At 35.1% G+C, this 19,989-nt stretch overlaps 1 protein-coding gene across 1 annotated transcript in view; it reads left to right on the top strand.

Moving 5' to 3' along the window:
- The first annotated feature begins 7,644 nt into the window (after positions 1 to 7,644).
- Positions 7,645 to 19,989, top strand: part of cacng7b (calcium channel, voltage-dependent, gamma subunit 7b) — a 41,288-nt gene continuing 28,943 nt past the window's right edge. Inside the window, exon 1 of the mRNA XM_001342843.7 lies at positions 7,645 to 7,679. The gene's annotated coding sequence lies outside the window, so the exon portion shown is untranslated. The remainder of the gene's footprint in view (positions 7,680 to 19,989) is intronic.

The following is a 19,989-nucleotide window of genomic DNA, read 5'->3' as shown; positions in this document are numbered from 1 at the left end:
TTCATTTCAAAATGGCAGCCGCACCATCTAGTGGCTGTGTCCAAAATCGCACTAGAGGGTCGCCTCTTTAGCGATTCTATGCTCTTGGTCTATAGTCGCCTTTCCACTGCACTTGACAAGCGATAGACCGGAAGTCCTTCATTTTCAATGGAGAGTATTGCAGGAGCTGCGAGGACTTCCGATCATCTCCGTAAGCGAAAAATTCGGATCCGATTTGAGTTGCAGATGTGTTTAAACTCCTGTGACTAGACCATATTCGACTGGCCGACCGGATGTGATGTGTTCCAGTGTTGTCCAAGCAAGTCTGTGTGCGTGAGATGAGAATTAGTAGGGTTTTTTTTTTTTTTTTTTGCTTTTTTAAATCAGAAATAAGTCAATGTATATATACAAAAAACATTTCTATTCATAAACAATAAAACTTATTTTTTATGTTATCTCTACCTTCCCTCCAAAATGTTTAGCAGTCTATGAGTTTCTAGTATTGCATTCATGCAACCATGGTGAATGCACCGAGAATAAAGGCTCTTTATTCACTGCGAGAACAGCTTCTCTCCCATAGTGCACAACAATATTGAAAAATCCAATAGTATCTGGATGCAGCCTTTATGATGTAAGCTGAGATTGCATCACTCAGCGATGCAATCTTAGACACAGTGCACTCAATGGAGTGAGTGACATTACTGTGATGGATAGGGTTAGGGGTGGGGTTAGGTGAGTGCATTAAAAAGCATTGGATGCAGCTCCGATTGCACCTGGCCTGCATCCAGACCCCTCTCTAAAATTCTGTGTGACAGCCACAAGGGGGCATATTCCAACAGTCGTGTCGCAATGTTGTGTGCAGTGGAAAGGTGGCTTTTGACATGAAATATATGCGGTATCATGTTAACATTACCTGAATAATGATGTACTAATATGTCAACAAAATGTTACTTTATTGTGAACTAATGATGAGGTAAGGCATGCACTAATCCAAAAACTGACTTTAAAAACAACGTGTCAGATGAGTTCATGTGTGAATAATGGCTACCTTGATTGCTTGTTTGTACATGTTTTCTTAATTAGGCTAATGAATTAATTAACACTTTCGTTTTATCTAAATGCAATCAAAATGAACTCAAGACCTCTTAATGTACACCCCCAAATCAGAAAATGTTGGGGCAGTATGGAAAACACAAATTAAAAAAAAGAAAGTAGTGAATTCTAAATTTACAGCATATCGTGCTTCAAAATCTCTATTTACATTTCAGCATTAATTGTGCCATCCCAGAAGTGAAAGTTACTTTTGCCAAGGGCACCTGACCATGACCACTTTGAACTTGTTGCTGGTAACAGTCTGGATGTTCCTTTTTCAACTTTGCTCCAGAGCACATAGTGTCCATTTCTCCCAAAAAATACCTAAAATACTGATTCATCTCTGAACACAGTACACATTTCTACTATTTGATAGTCCATCCCAGATGCCTCAGAACCAAGAAAAATTTATGGCTCTTCTGGACACTGTAAACATAGGGTTTCCTTTTGGCACAGTACAGTTTTTTTATTTATAATTATTTTTTGGGTTTTTTACCTTTATTGGATAGGAAAGTAGAGAAAATTCACAGGAAAGCATGGGGAGCAGAGAGAGGGAAAGGATAGGCATAGGACCACGAGGCGGAATCGAACTCGGGTCGCCGTAAGCACCGGAGTGCATGTGTTGACTCCCTAACCACTACACCACTGACGCTGTGGGCACGGTACAGTTTTAACTAGCATTTGTGGATATACCTGCGTATTATGGTACTTGACAAAAGTTTGCCAAAGTAGTCCTGACCCCATGTGGTGATATCGCTTATAGATAAATGATTTTTGTTGCAGTGCCGCCTGAAGGACCAGAGATCAGGATTGTTCAGCTTAGGCTTGCGCCCTTGTCCTTTATGCGCTGAAATTCACCCAGATTCTTTTAATCTTTTAATTATATTATGCACTGTTGAGAGTAAAATATCCAAATGTCTTCATATCTTTCTTTGAGAAACATTTTCTCATGTATTTGTTGGCAAACTGACCATCCTCGATCCATCTTTGCTGCTAAAAGCCTAGACCTTTTAGAATGCTGCATTTGTACCAAATCATAATTACAATCACCTGTTGACATCACCTGTTTCAAATCACATAATTATTTAACCAATTTACCTGATTACTGGCCCTTAATTGCAACTGTCCCAACTTTTATGAATTTTATTTTTGCAAAAAACAAAATTGGAGCATGTCTATTAGAATATGGACTTGGAATTTGTTTATTTTGGAAAATGTGGGAAACCCATCACTCACAAACCATCAGTCATACATTCTCATACAAACACTACGGACAATTTAGCCTACCCAATTCAACTATAGAACATGTTTTTGGACTTGTGGGGCAAACCAGAGCACCCGGAGGAAACCCACGCGAACGCGGGAAGAACATGCGGAAAGACCATGCAAACTCCACTAAGAAATGCCAACTGACTCAGACGAGGTTCAAACCAGCAACCTTCTTGCTGTGAGAGTGCTACCCACTGCGCCACCACGTCACCCAAAGTTATTAACCTTTCACCAGAAGTTTATCAGTATAAGGGGAAAAAAACACTAGCTATGCATACAGCTATAACATAATTAGCATCTATTCTTAATTTTTTGAGGTTAAAACTTAAAATTGTACCCTTAAACTTATAGACAAGCAGTACTAAACATTCTGTGTTAGTATTTCTGTGTTAATTTGTGTGTTTTCATTCGGATGGATAGATAGATAGATAGATAGATAGATAGATAGATAGATAGATAGATAGATAGATAGATAGATAGATAGATAGATAGATAGATAGATAGATAGATAGATAGATAGATAGATAGATAGATAGATAGATAGATAGATGGATAGATGGACGGACGGACGGACGGACGGACGGACAGATAGATAGATAGATGAGAGAATGATGATAGATAGATAGATAGATAGATAGATAGATAGATAGATAGATAGATAGATAGATAGATAGATAGATAGATAGATAGATAGATAGATAGATAGATAGATAGATAGATAGACGGACAGACGGACGGACGGACAGACGATGATAGATAGATAGATAGATAGATAGATAGATAGATAGATAGATAGATAGATAGATAGATAGATAGATAGATAGATAGATAGATAGATAGATAGATAGATAGATAGATAGATAGATAGATAGATAGATAGATAGATAGATAGATAGATAGATAGATAGATAGATAGATAGATAGATAGATAGATAGATAGATAGATAGATAGATAGATAGATAGATAGATAGATAGATAGATAGATAGATAGATAGATAGATAGATAGATAGATAGATAGATAGATAGATAGATAGATAGATAGATAGATAGATAGATAGATAGATAGATAGATAGATAGATAGATAGATAGATAGATAGATAGATAGATAGATAGATAGATAGATAGATAGATAGATAGATAGATAGATAGATAGATAGATAGATAGATAGATAGATAGATAGATAGATAGATAGATAGATAGATAGATAGATAGATAGATAGATAGATAGATAGATAGTCCATTTATTCTGGTCTCACAGGCTCCAGTGTCTTTGTTCATGCAGATCTTAACACTTACACTCGTCTCTCAATCTCAACGTTTTTCTCTCTTCACTCATCGTTCCATCAGTGTGGTCCCAGTGGGCTTGAGTGATATAACAGGATACCCTTAGATACCCTGCCTATTAAAAACTACCCTAACCTCCTTACTGTAACTGTCTTCATCTCTGTCATTCTCTTTCTCTCTCTCTTTTTTTTCAATGTTTCACTCTGTTTTTTTTCTAACCTCATCTTCTTGAACTGAGGATTTCAGTGTGCTAAAAGTGTGTTCAAAATAAAAATCTTCTCAGAAATGTTGTGCTTGTCTTGTCCTGTTATATACAGTAAAATGTAGATTTCTATCTTTTCATGTCTTTCTCCTTCCCTCCCTCACTTCTTGAGGTCAGAGTGTGCTATGCTATTGATATCTTGTCTAAAAATACTTTATCATGAGGTTAAGGCCACTCTAAAGTATAATGAGACTAACAGAGAAAAAAAAAGAAACTGAGGAAGGATGAGAGATAAGGTTTGAATCTATCATGGATGATGATAAGTGTGAGCGTTTATTCATGCATTCTCTTCGGTTTAATTTGTATGTGTGTTTCCTGATACAAAAGAAATGAAAAAGTGGTCTCTGTCAGACAGACTTTTGCTTTTGTTCAAGCTCCTTCTATGGAAAAAGACTTTGGTGATCCTTCATGCGTCTCGTCTAGAGTTTCAGAAGAGACATTGTCGTTAATTGTACTGCACATTTTCTTTTGTTAAGTCCAACAAAGATTCAGTGGCATGTAAATGTGGGTTGCTGCTTATAGTCTTCACTTTAAATTAAGACAAATTGTCAGGGAAAACTGCACTAATTGCTAATGTAAGGAGAAAATGAGTCCTCTGTCTCTTCTGACTCACTCATTTACAGTAAATGATGCTGCTCTTCGCCTGGCAGCCTTTTAACAATACACTATTGACCAATCTGTCTTTTTTTACACACCTAAGGTAACTTGTAGTGATGCTCTCTGTGTTATTACAAAAAGGAGAGCACAGGAATTTGGCAGGTCTACACTTTTACTGACATTTTAAATTAGTTTACACATGTATGCCTTTATTATGGATGCACAAGTTTTCACTATCTAGTTAAGAATTTTGTATTTATATTAAACATATTTTACAATGTTTAAATAATATTTATAATATCTTTTTTTCTATTTTTATTTATAGCTCTCAAGTTGAAAAGGCATATTACTTTGAATAATCAATTCACAAAAAAGTGCCTTCATCCTTTGTGGCATAGATTCAACAAGGTACTGGAAATATTCCTCATAGATTTTGGTCCATATTGACATACTAGCATAGTTGCAATAGCTGCAAATTTGTCCGCTGCACATCCATGATGTGAACCTTCTGTTCCACCACATCCCAAAGGTGCTCAATTGGATTGAGAACAGGTGACTGTGGTGGCCATTTGAGGACAGTGAACCCATTGTCATGTTTAAGAAACCAGTCTGAGATTATTCACGCTTTATCAACTGGTGCGTTATCCTGCTGGAAGTAGCCATCAGAAGATGGGTACACTGTGGTCAAAAAGGGATGGACATGATCATCAACAATACTTGGCTATGGCGTTGACACGATGTTCAATTTGTACTGATGGGCCCAATTAAAAGAAAATATCCCCCACACTATTACACCACCACCAGCAGCCTGAACCATTGATATAAGGCAGGATGGATCCATGCTTTCATGTTGCTGATGCCAAATTCTGACCCTACCATATGAATGCTGCAGCAGAAATCGAGACTCATCAGACCAGGCAACATTTTTCTAATCTTCTATTGTCCAATTTTACTGAGCCTGTGCAAATTGTAGCCTCAGTTTCCTGTTCTTAGCTGACAGGAGTGGCACCTGGTGTGGTCTACGGCTGCTAGCCCATCTGCCTCAACACTCAACATCTTGTGCGCTCAGAGATGCTCTTCTGCACACCTCAGTTGTAACGAGTGGTTATTTGAGTTGTAGTTTCCTTACTATAATCTGAAACGACTCTGGCCATTCTCCTTTGACCTCTGGCACCAACAAGGCATTTGTGCCCACAGTACTGCTGCGCACTGGAAATTTTGGCTGTGGTTGTGGTTGTGGTTGTGCGTGAAAATCCCAGTAGATCCGCAGTTTCTGAAATACCCAGACCAGCCAATCTGGCATCAACTACAATGCTGCATTCAAAGTCATAATCTTTCTTCCCCATTCTGATGCTCGGTTTGAACTGATCAGAAGTTTGCGTTAATGGGCAATTGGGCTAGTAATATTTATAGTAATATATATATATATATATATATATATATATATATATATATATATATATATATATATATATATATATACACACACAACTTCTCATTAAGTTAAAGAAGTTTAAGTTTTAATTATATCAATCTAGTAACTATAATAACTAGAACGAATGTAAATTACAGTAATTTGTTTGAATTATTCAACAATATTAACAAGTAAATAGGCTAGTTGTATACAGTATGTGAATGAATGAATAAATGAATGAATGGTTGAATGAATGGTTGAATGAATGAATGAATGAATGAATGAATGAATGAATGAATGAATGAATGAATCATTTCATTTATGAAAAACAAATTACCAAAACTTTACCAAAAATATTTTAGTATTATTTTTTTTATGTGTATATTTATGTCTTTGACTTTTTATTTACTTAATTGCTCATTCAATTATAATTTTTGTCGCAGTGGGTAGCACAATCGCCTTACAGCAAGAAGGTTGCTGGTTCGAGCCTCGGCTGGGTCAGTTGGCATTTCCGTGTGGAGTTTGCATGTTTTCCCCTGTTCGCGTGGGTTTTCTCCAGGTGCTCCACTTTCCCCCACAAGTCCAAAGACATGTGGTAAAGGTGAATTGGGTAAGATAAATTGTTCGTAGTGTATGTGTGTGATTGAGTGTGTATGGGTGTTTCCCAGTGATGGGTTGCAGCTGGAAGGGAATCCGCTGTATAAAACATGTACTGTACAAGTTGGCGGTTCATTCCGCTGTGGCGACTGTGGTGAATGAATAAATGAATTATACTTTTCAGAATTGATTTATTATATATATATATATATATATATATATATATATATATATATATATATATATATATATATATATATATATATATATATATAAGGTCAGGTTAAACATTCCCCAATTTTCCCAAAGTGAATTTTGTCGCTAAAATATTAATATTCAATTTATTTATTATATAATGATTGATATATATATATATATATATATATATATATATATATATATATATATATATATATATATATATATATATATATATATATATATATATATACATACACTCACACACAAGATTAACCTAAAATCTAAAATATATCCAAATGTGTCTGTATGCATTATATGTTTGTAAATTAATTATAAACTTATTATTATTATAGCATTTCACTACCTGGTACTTTTTTATATGTCGACTGATACTGGTAAAAAAATATATATAATAAAATAATAAATAAATCAATTAATCAATCAATAAGTTGAGTAGCCTGCCAGTGTAATGTTTTTTTATATCCTTAAGATGTACTACTTTAATCAAATTTAAAAATTAAGTCTCACCCAGCATGTTGGGCAACCATAAATGGTTTGCTATATACAGTATCAATCGTCTTTTCCCTGTCAAATTCTCTGACGCCACACATAAGCTTCAAGCTAGAAAACCGTCTTCCCATCCAGCCATACAAAATGCAAAAGTACATTTTCCATTGCGCATTACTAACCCAATCCCTACTACATATTCACACGCACATTATCGGCGTTGCTTTCGCTCTCTATATTCGTTCGGCTGGGATAAAAAAGAGGAGTCGCTAAGCGTGAGGATGCGAGGGAGGAGAAGATAACGGGGTATCAGAGGAAAATACGCACGCAAGAGAGAAAAAGAAAGACAGAAAGAAAAAGGAGGGAGAGGGAGAGAGAGAGATAGTGCACGGATATTTTGCCAGGCACCCCTGGTGAGAGGCTTGTGCCTGCGCGCTCGCTGCACACTCGTCAGCTCCACGCGCACGGGCAGGGTGAGTACGCGCTTCTCCAGTCTGTCTTCATTGTCCTTAATGCTCTCAACTAATGCGTGAATGAGTCAAAACACATTTGAACTTTTGTCAAGTGTAATTGACAGAAGTTACAGACAAATGAACGGTTGTGTGCGTTAGCGGTGCGTCGCGTTTCCATAATCCCAGCAGGTCGCATGTTGTGTTGGTCGACGTACTGTATGAAGGGAACATTTATCAAACGAGTTGTACGTGGAAACTGATGAATTGTAAGCCGTCAGGGGCGTTTAGGAGACTGGCTGTCGTGCTGAGGATTGTACTTACATTTGCAGCTGTTGAGCGTTATTGGTATTATTATTTCACGTTGGTCAGAAGTGCGTGAGGTAGTTGAGTCTGTAAACTGGCTCAGTCAAGTGCCTCAGGAGGCGCGCACTGGCATGTAGGTGGGAACTCCATCCTTAGTGGGCCAAGGTCTTTCCACACATTAGCCTACATCTGGCTTTGGAAGGCTTTCTGTAACCGTTGTACCCTTTCCTCGTTGTATGTTTGTTGTTAATCGCGTGTTTGTCTTACAATACAAAAATATGCAAAACGATTTAAAGAGACAGTTCGTGCTTTAATTAAGTGTTGGTCGTACTCACCTGTATTCCGGACATGTAGTCTTATACTTTCTTACGGAGAAAACAAAAGAAGATATTTTGAGGAACTTTTGCTGGTGATGTTGATATGCTCTAAAATCAATTCTGGGTTGCTGTCAGGTTAAAAGGTGTAATTGAAATTAACCTTTACTAACCTGTTCATGTTTAACCTATCATTGGGTTACAAACCAGCATATTTAGACTATAAAAAAATGTCAATGGGGTCTAAAACTACACTTTATTGTATGGGGACCATAAGCATTTCATAAAGCATTTTTTCATTACACATAAGAAAGAAAGTCGTGCATGTTTAAAACAGCAGTAATCTTAATTTTTGGATTAACTAAGTTTTTTGTAACATTGTGATTTGATGCATTTAACCCATACCTGTTGTGTTTTAACCTATGTATATACAAATTAGTGCATTAAATAAACTGCATGTTGCATAAAAAAATAAAACATAGAGGCACCAAACATTCTCAAAATGCTTGCCAAAACATTCTCATAAAATACAAATGGCTAAAAATCACATTATTCAACAGCTAATCCAAGCTATTAAATACTATATATATATATATATATATATATATATATATATATATATATATATATATATATATATATATATATATATATATATATATATATATATATATATATATAGCCTTTGTAATCTTTAATAAAGATATGAGAATTTGTTTCCGCTCTGAAAGGGCATTCCTTCATTAATGATGTCAGATTGAAAGCATGTGCAGAAAATCATTAGCCACTCCTCTCCAAACGATGCAGATGATGAGCGCTAAAATGAAACCCAACCCTCTATTCTGTATCCTACTTCAACTGGTACAGTATGTCACAATACTGAGGTTGGTAGTGACTTCCAGTTTCTTGCATTCCTTGATGCACAACAAAAAAAACTTATTTGACTTTGACTCAACAGGTCACATAACTGGATAGGTGGACTTCTCAGTTGACAAGACCCTTTGAAAACCGTCTCAAATGTTGATTTAGTAATTCTGTTTTTTAAATGAATTGTTATACTGTAAATACCTCCCAGAACTGTCCCAAATGTTATCCTTAATAATCATCAGACATCAGAAAGCAAAATAAAACAAAGCAAATACAGTCAAGCCCCAAATTATGTATGACCCCTTGCTAATTCTGACTTAAGGTTTTTGTTCAAATGAAAATTAAAGCTAAGAATTTTATTTTCCACATTCCATCCCTTGTTCAGCATCCTAATATCTTTTGGGAAAAGCTTGTATCATTTCTGGTCAAAAAAAAAAAAACTTGCTGGTTGAACAAAAGTAACTTTAAGTCAGAATTTGCCAGGAGCAAGAATAACTTCTAACTTATTTATTCTATTTGCATGCTTTAAGGCACAAATATAAATATTATGTACAAAAAGACCCTCTGTGTCTTCTTCAGTTGCAGTAGCTTCCTTTTTTTCAACTTATTGAAGGAAATGTTATTTTATTTGGAAATGTTATACTCTAAAAATACATTTTCATTATTGTCATCAATGGTTCCATGCTTTGCACATCTTTAGAATAGATTATTAAAATGTTAGGTAACACTTTAGGTTAAGTACCAATTCCCGCTATTAACTAATGGCTTTTTACCTGACTGTTATTAAGAATTTGGTTGTTTATTGGTAGCAAATTTGTAGTTTGGAGCTAATAATCTTAGTTAATGGTTTGTTAGCGAGAATTTGACCTTAAAATAAAATATGATTAAATGTTCTTCACACAATACAAAAATGGGGTTACACTTTACAACAACTGCACACTATGAATCGTTAGCTATTGACACACTATGCATTAGGAAATATTTATTTAATCATCTGTAAATCATTAACTCTACATTAATAGACATTAGTAAGCAGCTTATAACTATACAGTAGCTACAATGCATGTCAATGCATGAAGTGCATGTCAGTTTTATTTTTGACAGCAAATTTTGATTTATTTTAGTCTTCTAATTCATTTTAGTTTTGTCTAATTTTAGTCTTCTAAGTCATTTAATTTTTGTCTAGTTTTAGTAGACTAAATAATTTTAGTTTTTTAGTTTAGTTTTAGTTGACTAAATCATTTTAGTTTTAGTCTAGTTTTAGTCTTCTGATTCATTTTAGCTTTAGTCTAGTTTTAGTCCTCTGAATCATTTTAGTTTTAGTCTAGTTTTAGTCTTCTGATTCATTTAAGCTTTAGTCTAGTTTTAGTCCTCTGAATCATTTTAGTTTTAGACTTCTGAATTATTTTAGTTTTAGGCTCGTTTTAGTCTTCTTATTCATTTTAGTTTTAGTCTAGTTTTAGTCGACTAAATAATTTCAGATTTAGTCTAGTTTTAGTCTTCTGAATCATTTTAGTTTTAGTCTATTTTTAGTCTTCTGAATCATTTTAGTTTTAGTATTCTAAATGATTTTAGTTTTAGTCTAGTTTTAGACTTCTGAATCATTTTAGTTTTAGTCTTCTAAATGATTTTAGTTTTAGTCTAGTTTTAGACTTCTGAATCATTTTAGTTTTAGTCTAATTTTAGTCAACTAAATCATTTTATTTTTTAGTCTAGTTTTAGTCAACTAAATCATTTTATTTTTAGTCTAGTTTTAGTTGACTAAATCATTTTAGTTTTAGTCTAGGTTTAGTCTTCTAAATCATTTTAGTTTAGTCTAGGTTTAGTCTTCTGAATCATTTTAGTTTTAGTCTAGTTTTATTCTTCTGAATCATTTTAGTTTTAGTCTAGTTTTATTTTTCTGAATCATTTTAGTTTTAGACTTCTGAATCATTTTAGTTTTAGTCTAGTTTTAGTCGACTAAATCATTTTATTTTAGTCTAGTTTTAGTCGACATAATCATTTTATTTTTAGTCTAGTTTTAGACTTCTAAATCATTTTAATTCAGCTAAATCATTTTAGTTAAGTTGTAGTTGACTTAATTATTTTAGTTTTAATCTAGTTTTATTTGACTAAATCATTTTAGTTTTAGTTGACTAAATCATTTTAGTTTTAGTCTAGTTTTAGTCTTCTAAATCATTTTATTTTTAGTCTAGTTTTAGTCTTCTAAATTATTTTAGTTTTGGCACCTAAATTATTTTTGTTTTAGTCTAGTTGTAGTCGACTAAATTATTTTAGTTTTAATCTAGTTTTAGTCGACTAAATCATTTTAGTTTTAGTCTAGTTTTAGTCTTGTGAATCATTTTAGTTTTTGTCAAGGTGTAGTTCTCTGAATCATTTTAGTTTTAGTCTTTTGAAACATTTTAGTTTTAGTCTAGTTTCAGTCTTCTGAATCATTTTAGTTTTTGTGTAGGCTAGGTTTAGTCGACTCTAGACTTAGGTTGCAGCGGACACAGATAGCGTGTAAACCTAGTGCAGATAGTATACAAACCGCAGCTAAAATGAATCATAAGGAAACACCTTTCGAAAATGAATGCCATGATCATATGAATTTATGACTGACCGATTGAATAACTTTTAATGTACAATCTAACTATGTAAATTCTCTAAAGGTCAGCGAGAGGCTATACCGTTTCAGTTAAGCAAAAGCTCACACGTGGGTAAATGAAAAAGTTCGAGTTTACCTTTGCGCAAATTTCGGAATGATTCCCTGTCATGCTTAATTTGCTTTAGATTTAGATAAATGTTTTTTAGGTTGGTTTTATTAGCTATTCCTTCCACATATCAAGTTTTTTCTGTCTTTTTGTCTTGACATCAAATGTGAGTCTTCTTTTTTTCTCAACTGTTGCCGTTTCATTATAGTTTAATCAAACAGACGCCCCTATGGATGATAACGTAATCGCATCCTGTGTTTACTTTGGATCCGTTTCTTTTTAAATGTGTGTATGCATCATGCAACGAACACCAAGATTAATTCTGATAGGATATTTTCCAAAAACAACTTATTTTTGTTAGTCAACGAAAATGTCAGTATATTTTTATCATACTTGTTGTCATCAGTACATAATTTTCATATAGTTTTCGTCTATAGAAACGTGTTCGTCATGAAAATTATTCTAAAAAATTTTTGTCTATGAAATTAACACTAGTGTATGTATAATGTGCTTAATGATTGTATTTACTTTGTTATTACAGAATAACGTTTTGTTTTTTACTAAAAGTTTCTTTTACCACTCTTCTACCGTAGAGGACGTTTTTTTTCTGGCACATTTATTTTTAAATTTGCACACAACTTAAATTTGTATCGAAACATAAATAATCATTTCACATGGCATCTTATTAGTGCACACTTTAGGCTCAGAGGAATATAGAACTGAAATTCAGCACAATTTCCTCAAGATTTCCTTCAGCAAAGGATAAGATTAGGCCATTTTTAAAGAGCAGAGCCCAGAGAAATGCAAAACGTGAAAATGAAAGGAAAAGCAAAAAGGAAGAGGGTGAGTTTAAGGTCAATCTTGGACGGACTGATTTTGTCATGGAGAAGTAACCTCTCTTCTACTTCAGTACACTTGGCCTTGAGGGGGCAGAAGTGCTGCAGGCAAAGCAGACCTGCGGGAAAAAAATCAGACGGTCAAGCTGGAGTTTGACATTGTTGCTCTCTTCCTCTGCTGCGTTTGCTTCAGAGCACTGAACACCAGCACTTTTCCTCCACAGCGTTCTCTCTGTGCCGTTTTTTTACTGCATTGCAAAATCTGTCCATCATTTGCAGGGGTTCATCTTCTGTTGACTCCTAGTATTAAGGCTTGTGTCATTCATTTGCACAGGACAAACAGCAAAAGGTCAAGCTCTCAGATATTCACACGGACGGGACTGAAATCTCATCTAGACACCTGAGATCCTTTTTCGAAGTCAAGAGTCTTGGTCACTGTTTCTCTTTCTTACTCTTTCTTTTTTGCTCCGTCTCTTGTTGCTCTGGGTGCTGCTCTGATTCACCAGCTCGGAGACACACACAGGAAATGACAGCATGAAAACACACACACATTCTCTCTCACGCGCTTATACAAGCCTCTTCAAAAATATCCATCATAAAAGTCTCCATAGCAGCAGCAGCAGCTGATTGACTGCGGAGACAGGAAACTGATTCTTTCAACCTTATGCATGGAAGCAGAATGACAGAATTCATTTCATTAATCGCGTCACATCATAATCTTTAAATAGGTAGAGAGAGATTCTTGTGCCAGCTGCAATGTTACAGAGTTCCTGTATCAGAATTCACATTTCCCTTTGAATGGACATTTCAAAGTTATTGTCAGCGATGTCATCCATTCACAACAACAACAACAACAAAAAAAGCATGCATCATTAATTAAGAATCGATCAGAGCTCAGCCCTAGGAGAATCAAAGAGGTACAGAGGGTCAGATTGAGGATTTCATCATAGTTTTTTACACACAATGCTCATACAGAACACTAGTTCATCCTGTACCCCCTGACATTAATGTACTGCCATTTTTAGTTAGCTGCCCCATATATGGCCTCTCCTCATTCCACCGTTGTCTCTTGACCTGCCTTTCCTCTACACACTGTACCTTACCTTCCTCATCTTCTTTTTAAGCAAAAACATTTGACAAAAAAATGTCAGAACCAAATGGCATGCCAACGTCAATGTCCAACGTCGGAGAGATGATGCATTTTGATTACTTTCCAATGCAACCTGAAAACAACCAAATATCAACATCTATTGATGTTACAGCTTGAAATTGTGTGCCAGTGCAGTGGTGGATTTAGGCGTGGGCATTGTGTGGTGGCATCTTGCTAGGGCCGCCATAGAGAAACCCCCCACCCGCTCTTTACTTTCACTCGTGCTCCATGTCAACATTTTCACCCCTTTACTTTTGTCCCTGAACTCGCCCATCCGCAACAACCACCAACACAATAACCCCATACACCCCCAACTCCCCCAGTATGTGTCGTCATACTTACATGCTCATAACTAGAGGTGTGAACCTACACTGGTCTCATGTTTTGGTTTGGTTATGATTCATCATATCATACCATAGATCCGGTTCAATTCGATATTTTGATGCCTGATGGTGCTCTGACGATGTTTTTCATTCATTCATTCATTTTCTTGTCGGCTTAGTCCCTTAATCCGGGGTCGCCACAGCGGAATGAACTTCCAACTTATCCAACAAGTTTTTTTTACGCAGTGGATGCCCTTCCAGCCAAACAAACATTCACACCCACACTCATACACTACGAACAAATTAGCCTCCCCAATTCACCTGTAACGCATGTCTTTGGACTGTGGGGGAAACCGGAGCACCCGGAGGAAACCCAAGCGAAGGCAGGGAGAACATGCAAACTCCACACAGAAACGCCAACTGAGCCGTTCGTAAGGTTCTAACCAGCGACCCAGCGACCTTCTTGCTGTGAGGCGACAGCACTACCTACTGCACCACTGCGTCGCCTTATATATACAGTTGAAGTCAGAATTGTTAGCCCCCTTAAATTATTGGCGCCCCTGTTTATTTTTTTCCCCAATTTCTGTTTAATGGAGGAAAGATAGTTTCAGCACATTTCTAAGCATAACAGTTTGTTCTGTAGATTATCGGAAAAAAATTGGTTAAAGGGGCTAATAATTTTGTCCCAAAAATGTTTTTTTTTAATTATTAACTGCTTTTACTCTAGCCAAAATAAAACAAATAAGACTTTCTCCAGAAGAAAAAATATTATCAGACATACTGTGAAATTTTCCTTGCTCTGTTAAAAATCATTTGGGAAATATTTAAAAAAAGAAAAAAAATTAAATTAAAAGGGGGCTAATAATTCTGACTTCAACTGTATATATATATATATATATATATATATATATATATATATATATATATATATATATATATATATATATATATATATATATATATATATATAGAAACGTGAAATATTTATATTTCATATTCATATGACTTATTTTACAGCACCAATGTTGTAATGTAATAAAATACAAACAGTTAAATAGACTTAAGCATTAAATCAAGCATAAAACGAGATGAAAAACCAAGCGCCACCATGAACAGAAGCGGAAAGTAAAGTTGAAAATTCAGTGAAGTTGAAAACACTGTGGTAAAATAAATGTTGATATTTTAAAGACATGTTGTGGAACAATGGAATTTAATGCAGTTCTTGTACATTTTGAGACCCACTTTATATCGTATATCAATCAGGCAGTAAGTATACTTGTTTTTTAAAGAAAACAGACCTTAAACACAGCCATTTTGTATTGGCATACAGTTCACCGGAAGTACTTGAACTGGTTTACTGTAAAAGTTCTTCTGCAAATACCCTATTGCACATTGTTAATGTTAGTTGATGCCTTAACTAATGTGTAACTATTAAATTGTTGCCAATAAAGCTATAAAGAAATATTCTAAAATATATGAAACTGAACATTAACCAATCTGTTAGAAAGTGAATTGAAACCTGAATATTTAAAAAGACTCATTTAAAATAAGTCTTCAATCCAAACTTGTATAATTATTTCTTTCACAGAGCACTTATTTTCCCATACAATAAATTACATTTCATTCAAAAACCATAAATAAAACCAATGGATTTACAAAATTTTTCCTTAAGAATATGATTAGATTGATAAACCCAGTCTAAATGATTTGACCCATGCGGTTCTTGAATTCATGCAAGCTCACTTGACTCAATTATAGTGGCTCACTGGAGGGGAAGATTATTATTGAAAAATGATTTAAGTTTCCATATGCTCCTCGCAAAAACTGTCATATCGATCTCTTTTATGAAACTTTAATGGTGCTTTGTTCAATTTATTGTACTTGGGTAGAAAAGTATGACCAGTACAACTCTAATTTATCCATTTTTGTAAGGGTTGGTGATTCAGATGGTATATTTTCAGCCACTGATAATTGATTGGCTCCTAGAGTTTTAAATTCGTTCTTATATAGTGCCAGAGTTAAATTATGTCATGAAACTTTTCATGTAACACACACACACAAACACACAGGCCCATGTTGTTAATGAGTAATGTAAATTCTGACATATTCTACAATAAAAAAGTTTGGAATCAGTACGCTTTTTTATTGTTTTAAAATAAGGCAATTGGGCATTTATTTGATTAAAAGCACAGTTTTAAACATTTTTAATTGTTAAATATAAATAACTTTTTATTTAATGTAGTTTCAAGTTTAATTCATTCTTTTGATTCAAAGCTGAATTATTATTATTATTACTCCCGTTGTCACATGATTCTTCAGAAATCATTAAACTGTGTTTTATTCAATCTTATTTATTCGGGACAGATACAATAAACATATATTAAACTGAAATGACAGTCATCCTATGCATGTACCATAATGCTTGTAGCTGAAGCTAATTTGGAGAACTTGTCCCTATGAAGGCTTTTACAAGTTGCAAGTGGTACAACATTTGTAAAACAGGTAAACTTAACATGACTACAAGTTTGTGGATGATGATTTGCTCTTCTATTGTGATCAGTTATTATTGGTACACAATCACTAATGATGATTTTGAAAACTATCAGTGCTGAAAAAATGTAGCTGCTAAGTTTTGTGGAAACTGTGATATATTTTACTTTAAGGATTGTTTGATTAAAAAAGAAAGTAAAAAATAATAGCTTATCTTTGATTATATATATATTTGATTACATTATGATTATACAATATTTTTATCATATTAAAATGTGTTTACTTTCACTCTTGAACAATTTATTGTGATGATTAAAAGTTTTTTTTTTAAATAATGATGTTTTTAATGGTATTGTAACAATTTTTCAAACTGACATCAGCAAGAACAACAAATAATTAACAATTAATAATAATAATTTTTATCATCATTATGATTTTATTATCATCTTATGTTACAAGAATATTTGAAGGATTCAAGTATTCATTATATTTATAATGTAATACACAAACTCTCTGGGCCCTAACTAACACCCGACACAATGTGGCACAAGGTGCGACGCAATTGTTGTTTGTTAGTTTCAGCTTGGCGCTGGAGTCGTTTTGACGTTTTGCGCCACGCTGTTTAAATAGCAAATGCATTTGCGCTCATATGTGCGCCCATAGGCATTCTGGTCTAAAAAGGAAGACGTGTAAAGGCGCATTGCTGGAGCGTTGCTATTTAGAGAAACTATGATAGATTTTTCAATTGCCTAGAACAAAGCCGGTCTATTGTCCAGTGCAGAGCACGTTAGTTGTGCGTCTTGCTTACAGATTGCTTAATACACACAAAATGTAGAGCAATACGCAAATATCTTTACATATGAAAAATAATTAAAATATTAAGTGTATATATATATATATATATATATATATATATATATATATATATATATATATATATATATATATATATATATATATATATATATATATATATGATATAATAAGGATATATAGGGTATAAATATAAAGGATTAAAATATTAAAAAACAGTATTTTCTAGCCTACATTAACATAAATACCACTTTCATGCCTTCTTCATCTCGGGATGCTTTTTCAGTTCATTCGTGACAATATATCAACGCTTTGCACTTTGCGCATGGATCGTCAAAATAGAGCCCTCTGTGTTAGTGGCCTATTTTGACTAAAAATCTAAGATAAAAATATATATTTTTTTAATTTAAGGAGCCCCTATTATGAGTTTTTAAAAATGACCTTCCATGTAGTGTGTAATACAGCTCTAAGTGAATGAAAACATCCAGCTGAGGTTTAAATCTGAAAGCGCCCCATGTTTAAAACTATTGATTCAAAAGTCGAGTAATTGATATAAATCTTTTGCCTCGTATCGACATTGATACAAGTCAAGACATTGCCAAACATGAGGTGCCAGATTTGGTAAAACGTGAATGCGCCCTTCCCTTCAAACAATAGTGTAGTGCAGGGGATCATGGGATTGATCATAACGTGAAGATGGCTATCACTGAGAGAAGGCCAGAGATGCAGCTTGTTAAAGTAAATTTTCACAACAATACCACAGTATAGCCAACTGTGTACTTTGATTGTTCCTGTCATTATTCTGATGATTAACACAATAACCTACTCTGCAACGACATATTCTTCACCTGTTTGCTATTAAAGGAAGGATCAGCAAAGGATACTGTATCTGGATACAGCCTTTATGATGCAAGCTGAGATTGAATCAATCAGCAATGCAATGTCAGACACATTGCACTCAATGGAGTGAGTGACATCACTGTGATGGATCGGGTTAGGGGTGGGGTTAGGTGAGCGCAATAAAAAGCATTGGATGCAGCTCAGATTGCACTGCACCAGGTCTGCATCCATACCCCTCTCGCAAAGACTATTCAAGAGTTCACACTTAGCTGATAATCAATAAAGTGTATTTGGCATGCTGTCCCAGGAGAGAGCCCTGAGCTCGTAATATCATCGAGTCCGGGGTTCCCTCCTGTTAGAAAGGCGAGAGGGGAATTCGAAGTCAGGTAGGTCTCGAGAACTCCCCTGCTTGTCACCGTGAGAAGTGTAAACTCAGGTTGTATTGGGTGATAATTTGTTTTAGTCGATTGGCTATGGTTTATATTTTTTGAAGGTGGGAGGAAACCGGGGAACCCGGGGGAAACCCACACGAACAAGGGGAGAACATGCAAACTCCGCACAGAAACACCGACCGGCCCGAAAGGTTGGACCGGCGGTGTTCTTGCTGTGAGGCAACAGTGCTAGCCACTGGGCCACCGTGTCACCCGATCAGAAAAAGGAGGAGGATGAAGGGGTGGAAAAGGGGGAGCTTCAAGACGAAGATAACTGGAGTGAAAAACTCAGGTTATTTATAATGCTTCCGTAATCATCTAATAGGGCTGATTACGGAGCTAATAGGGAGCCAGCCGTGTTGATTATAAGCACGTGATCCTGTCGAAATTAGTTTATGAATAAACCGCACTTAATGTATGAGACTTTGACAGGGACTTTGTCAGTAACTGTTACACAGTTTATATGGACCAGTTTCTTCTTCCTTCGAATCACAACCTGTAAATGTGATTAAAATAGTTGCCTCTACTATAGTTTGCAAAATATGTATTTAATTGTGTGTTGTAACTTGTAATTGCTCCGCATGGCTTGTAGTCACTTATCTATTATAGATCAGCGCTTGTAATGTGACGTGACACGTACAGCTTCATTAGCTGATTTAAATGCGTTTCTGAGCTCTCAAGATCCTCTGCTGTTTGTAGTTGCTATGCCACACCTGTTCCTACACATACGTCTCAATTTTCTCAATAATTCAACATTTGTCATATTGTGGATTAATACTGAATGTGTCATTGTTATTACTTGGGGTTGGGGTTAATAATGGATTATATGCTGGTGTTTAACTGCATTGCTTTAATACAGTCTTGCATTGGGCTCACACATATACTGTGTACTCTGGCTACCTCATAAACGTGGTGGGTATTTCTTTCTATCTTGGTTGAACAGAGTCAACCAATCACAACAGACTGAAGCTGCGGTTACACTAGAGTTTGATAATGCGATATTCTGTCATGCGGCGCTGTGAAAAGGCAAGATTATTAGGCATTAAAAAAGCGAACGATTGCTCCATGTTTTACATTTCTGTCCAGAAAGGTCATGTTTTGATCCTAGGTTGGTCTCACGCAGTCAAGTGATGCGATTCGCAGGTCAGAGTTCACCAAGCTTGAACTTTGCACCGCAGCAACCTGTGAAACTTAACGCATGACCCTGCGTTTCTGGTCTGATGCATTCGCGTGCGTATGAATGGAAGTCTATGGGAGGAAAAGCCCAGTGT

The sequence above is a fragment of the Danio rerio genome, chromosome 16 (assembly GCF_049306965.1).
Source record: "Danio rerio strain Tuebingen ecotype United States chromosome 16, GRCz12tu, whole genome shotgun sequence".
Lineage (NCBI taxonomy): Eukaryota > Metazoa > Chordata > Actinopteri > Cypriniformes > Danionidae > Danio > Danio rerio.
This window is presented reverse-complemented; position numbering and strand designations above follow the sequence as displayed.